Below are 6000 nucleotides of genomic sequence, written 5' to 3'. Positions count from 1 at the left end.
CTGTGATTTAGTCACTTTACTTTTGGCTCGGATCGAGAGCGGTTGTTTCCTCCCTCTCTCCTCGCCTATTCTGGACTGCCATTAATTTTTGTCTTTTAACTTACTTTTTCTTATACTTGTATATATATGAAAACATTCTTAATGTTTATGTATATATATGTGTATAGAAATGTGGTAAGTTTCCCTTTCAGTGTTTGTGCTGTGTGTGTGATACATATACGACATCGACACTTGCGTAGTAGCAAGGCCAGCACAATTCCACTTCGTGGGGAACGACCTCTCCCTCTCTGGTCCATCGGTCTTCCCGTCGGCATATAACCGTTAACTCGGCCGCCGCAGGGGAATCGTCATCGCCTGGACCCTTTTCCTCTTTTCCTACGGGAAACTTGGATTCTGAGCGAAGGGAATGTGGCCTTTCAAAGATTGACTACGGTCTCTCTCTTCTCGAGGTCGTTCACCTTTACAACAACAGCGTACTATTGGGGAAGCTCCTTTCCCGTGCGCGGGTTAGGTTGCTCTTCCGATTGTTTGTCTCAATTATTTTTAGTGAAAATATAATCATATTTTAACTTTTCAGCTTTCTCCGTGGGGAACACTTCCCTTCGGAGGGTCAGTGGTTCTGACTATTAGTGAATGTTCTTAGCTGATTTAAATAATGGTAATTCTGTTTTTATTACAGTTACTCCGCTCCCCCCTTCTCCCATGGATGTCGACTGGGGAAGGAAGGGTGCAATACTTAATTTTATGCTTTCCCCTCTTCAGACTTCCTCCTAGGGAATTTGTTAAATAATTAATTTTTTGTCGGCGCAATACTTATTTTATGTTGTTTCCTCTGGGTTCCTCTTCGGAGTTCCTCCCTAGGGAAGTTCTGTTAAATAATTATTTGATTTTATTTTTCCCAGTTAACTATGCAGTTTTTCTTCGTTCGACTAAGAGTGCCAACGAAGCAGAGCTGTTCTGTTCATGCGTGGGAAATCTGCTGTCACTGCCGTCCCTCAGAGGACATCATCATGGGCGTCATCCCTTCTCTTAGAAGTATTCCCGTGACAACATGACCAGCACTTCAGATCATCTTAGAACGATAAAGGAGGTTCACCTCCAGGGGTTGGACAACTTCCCTTCTGAGGGAAGTTTCCTCCCCAGGTGTGAGGTTGTTTCTCCCTTCAGAGGGAGAACTTCCCACATCTTAATAAATTCATCGTCTCCGACTCTTGTTGCTGCCTTGCCCAGACTTCTTTCCCCCGTTGCTGAGTTTCTCTTCCTTCAGGGGCGGAGCACGGTCTTGGCAAGTCTCTTCTACGAAGTGTTCACCTCTCTCGTTCGCGAGAGAGGCCACTCATAGAGACTCCTCTTCGGAGGATCGCTACTGTTAAGGTCAGCTTGCTGATCCACCAGTTCTCAAGGGGCATCATCATGGGTGTCTTCTAGTCTCTTCTACAAAGTGTTCACCTCTCTCGTTCGCGAGAGAGGCCACTCATAAAGACTTCTCTTCGGAAGATCGCTACTGTTAAAGGTCAGCTTGCTGATCCACCGGCCCTCATGGGCATCATCACGGGTGTCTTCAAGTCTCTTCTATGAAGTATTCACCTCTCTCGTTCGTGGGAGAGGCCACTCATAGAGACACCTCTTCGGAGAATGAAGCAGACCTACCAGCGCAGCAAACCTACCAGGACCTCATCGGTGGATGCTCGCCCTTCCTAAGGGCACATCCCAGTTCCTGATCGTCCTGCCAACTGACCTACCGATCTACCAGTGCAACCTTGCGCTGCAACGAAGTCCTTTGGACTTCAGTCCTGGACTCTAACGCAGACCTGCTTACGGTCCCCATCAGTGGATGCTCGCCCTTTTTTAAAGGGCATATCCCAGTTCCTGATCGTCTTGCCACTGGTCATCCTACCAGCTGACCTGCCAACCTACTAGCGCTACCTTCGCGTGCGAGTTCTGCGCGCGCGCTCTCTGACAGTCTTATGCGCGCGAGCGCCGACGATCTTCCGCGCGCGGGTGCCGATGGTCTCCCGCGCGCGCGCCAATAGTCTTTGCGCGTGCGCCGACGATCTTCCGCGTGTGGGCGGCGATGGTCTCCTGCGCGCGCCCCGATGATTTTCTGCACACTTGCCAATAGTCTTGCGCGCGCGGGTGCCTATGGCCTCCTGCGAGCGCCAACGCTCTTGCGCGCACGCGCCAACAGTCTTCTGCTCACGCATGCCGACGATCTTCCGCGCGCGGGCGCCGATGGTCTCCCGCGCGCGTGCCGATGATTATCCGCGCAAGAGCATTGGCGCTAGCGCGCGCAGGCGAAGGTGGTCTCCCGCGCGCGCACTGATGATTTTCCAAGCGCCAATACTCTTGCGCGCACGCGCCAATAGTCTTGCACGAGCGCGTGGTAACAGTTCCGCGCGCGCGGGCGCCTAGGGTCTCCCACTCGCGCACCAACAATATTGTGACTGTGCGCGCCGATGGTCTCCTGCACGTGCGCCAACAGTCTTGCGGGCGCATGAGCTCACCAGCAGTCTACCACGCACGCGCGCCGACGGCCGTACGCACATGCACGCTCCAATAATCGTTAGTGCGCGCATGCAGCCTTCCGTGCGCGCCGATGGTCGTCTGCACGCGCGCGCCAATAGTTTCCATGTAGTACTCTCACGCACGCGCCAATGCACCCACCCTTGCGCAACCAGTCACACGCTTCAGTGCATTCCAGGTGATTCTAAGTAGACCTAGAGTGTTATGTTCTGCTATTTCTAGTGACTCAAAATTTACAAAATTCATGTAATCTTAGAAATACGTTGAAAGGGTGCAATGCTATACAAACACTTAATAGTAAGGTACTTGAAGCCCTCATTTAAGAAGAAGTGCACTTGTGATGTAGTTTCATTTTTCCATGTAAAATTCAAATTAAAAATTACCTTCTATCTTATGATTTTCGCGTTATTTTTTTGTCTTAACAATTTTGTAAAACACAGATTTGGGTGTAGAGGGGTAATTTGTATTGATAAAATGGTAAGAACGATAAGCTAATGGAAACGCACATTTTTAGGTGGCTTAAATATTATATGATCAAACTATAGATTTTAAGCCAGATTCCATAACTGTCGGTAGTAACCAGTTCGCCAAAGACTTGTCATTAAAATTAGCACCTCTACTGTGAAAAAAAAAGTATGAAACCCTCATATCGAGGTCCCAATGATGGCCCACAGCTGGAGAAATTACTTTTTGGCAGAGTTTGTTAGAGCTTCCCTGTAATAGAAGATGAATAAAGAGAAGTATTACAGTGCAGGAAACCAGATGATCATGGGAGCAACAAACCACATTTTCGTGAAAAAAAAGAAAAAAAAAAATAGGCGCATCAAGGGCGACACAAGATTGTAACCCAAAATAAGTAAAGTGAATGAAAACTACTTTTTAGAAAAGAATGGTGAGGTCGGTGTAATATAGTGCTGGTAAAGATAATAAATATGCTCTCACAATATCACTTAATAACTACTGGTCTTTAAAAAGATGGTTCGATCTTCACAGAATAATCTCCCCTATATGATAAAAAGAGTGAGATTGATGAAATTATATATAGGTACATTAGTAGGTTGGCCAGGGCACCAGCCACCCGTTGAGATACTATAGCTAGAGAGTTATGGGGGTCATTTGACTGGCCAAACAGTACTACATTGGATCTTTCTCTCTTTGCCTATACATATACCGAATAGCCTGGCCTATACTTTTTTACAGATTCTCCACTGCCCTCGTACACCTAATAACTGAGATTACCAAACAATTCTTCTTCATCCAAAGGGTTAACTACTGCACTGTAACTGTTCCGAGGCAACGTTCCTCTTGACAAGGGTTGAAGAGACTCTTTAGTTATGGTAAGCAGCTCTTCTTGGAAAAGGACACTCCAAAATCAAACCATTGTTCTCTAGTCTTGGGTAATGCCAAAGCCTCTGTACCATGGTCTTCCACTGTCTTGAGTTGAGTTTTCTTGCCTGAGGGTACACTTGGGCACACTATTCTATCTAATTTATCTTCTTGTTGGTTTTGTTAATGTATTTTTATATTTTATATAGAAATATTTAGTTTAATGTTACTGAACTTAAAGTACTTCAATTTTCCTCGTTTCCTTTCCTCACTGGGCTATTTTCCCTGTTGGGGCACATGGGCTTATAGCATCCTGTTTTCCAACTATGGTTATAGCTTCGCAAGTAATGATAATCATAATAATGTAAAACAAAAAATCATTTTCACAAACATTTTGTACCTCACATATCGTCATCATCATGAAAAAAGAAAGGAAAAAAAAAACATTTGACAGACATGAGATTGAAAGAAACATTGATTAATTTCTAGTTAGTTGTGGTATTATGACACGTTTTATATTTACCATAATAGAATGTAGTAATTTCCTAAAAGAATTATACTTTACTTGTTCGCGTGAAAAATGTAAAATTAAACATTGAATGAGAATCGGTCTACACTGCGAGTTATTTAGATTTGACCAAATATTGATGCTATAGATTTTACAATCGTTCTCAACCACTGCTCAATGCCGAATCTCTCATATGATGTTACAAATATTGAAACATATCTGAACATTTACATGTCACTTCAAACATGTTTGCGTGTAGGTAAAGGTGCTCATGCAACGTGATTAATAATCATAATTACGCATCTTGATCGAAAAAAACAACCTAGATATTGGTAAATTAAATTTTTACGCCCCGCTGACTTCTTTTGTTTGAGACACTGAATTTGAGACTGACATTGACAGGTCAAAGCCAGTGTTGCCATACTTGGGAGTTTATCCCTAGATTTTGGGAATTATGAGTGTCTGGTGGGGATATTCTGTACAAATTTCTATGAAGAAGAAACAAAATTCAGTGAACCTTTAAATTGTTGCGATTAGTTTGCTTGCACTTATATGAAGTATAGTGAATAATTTCTATATTAGCAAAGCCTACATGATCAGAAGAAAATATATTTGTGGAAATGGAGATTTTTGGGTTGCTTTGGGGATTTCTAGACTAACCTATCTGGCAACACTGGGTCACACACTTCAATTTCTTTATTGAATATTGAACTCATGCTATTAATGTTCGCTTATCCGTGACGCGTGACTATCGTTAAGTGGTGTTTTACGAAGTCGCTGACTTTTTCTATTCTCACTAATGTATTATGGAAAATTTCAATGCATTGACCAAAGGTAATGATTTGTAAGCTAATTCAACCATTTTACAAATTAATTTACTAATGCAAGAGTTTAGGCCAAAAAAATTACAACCCAAATGAACTCAGTTCAGCCATTATCATAGTTCATGTTCTTTATGCGGGAATATGATTTAATATGTCGGTCATTCTACTTGATGTCATTTGGGTTAATGTCTAGGAGAGGGCCGCATGAAGATATCAGTGATATTCAATGTATTTTTACTAGAATGTGTAGGAATGTATGTCAATAGTGGTATACGAGTGAGATAATTTAGTGATATTCAATAATAGTCTAAATATCGACTATAAACTCACGCTACTCTTGTCTTGCTCCCAGAATTTTTCTAAGTCTTGTTATTGCTGGCCACTTCCAAGTTCCTACTTTAAGTTGCATGTCAGGGAACCTTCGCAAAGGCTTCACGTTTTCCTCAAAGCAGCAGCACATCTTTATCAACCAACAGTTTAAGGTAAGCTTCATTAATTTATAGAGTATATAATTATGGTGGTAGTATAACGATGTATACAGCAGTATCATCACTTTGGATTTGGTGTGATGGATGTGTTAGTTAGTGGCATTAAGGGGGGTCGCAGGGGGGCTGAGCCTTCCCCCCCCCTGCTAGGCCTAGGTAGGGGTACAGGGCCCTACTGTAGGTTAGGTTAGGTGGTTGTACTATTAGGTTTGGTAGTGCCGCGAAAATCACTGTGGCCTTAAGGGGGTGTCGCAACGCTAGGCCTAGGAAGGGGTACATGGCCCTAGATTAGGTTAGGTGGTTGTATTAGGTTCGGTAGTGCCCCAAAAATCAC

At 43.4% G+C, this 6000-nt stretch overlaps 1 long non-coding RNA gene across 1 annotated transcript in view; it reads left to right on the top strand.

Annotated features, from left to right (window-relative positions):
• Nucleotides 1-5555: 5555 nt before the first annotated feature.
• Nucleotides 5556-6000, top strand: part of LOC137629595 (uncharacterized) — a 152823-nt gene continuing 152378 nt past the window's right edge. The window contains exon 1 of the long non-coding RNA XR_011041546.1: nt 5556-5663. This is a non-coding gene — a long non-coding RNA (uncharacterized lncRNA). The remainder of the gene's footprint in view (nt 5664-6000) is intronic.

Source organism: Palaemon carinicauda, chromosome 37 (assembly GCF_036898095.1).
Source record: "Palaemon carinicauda isolate YSFRI2023 chromosome 37, ASM3689809v2, whole genome shotgun sequence".
NCBI classification, from domain to species: Eukaryota; Metazoa; Arthropoda; class Malacostraca; order Decapoda; family Palaemonidae; genus Palaemon; species Palaemon carinicauda.
This window is presented reverse-complemented; position numbering and strand designations above follow the sequence as displayed.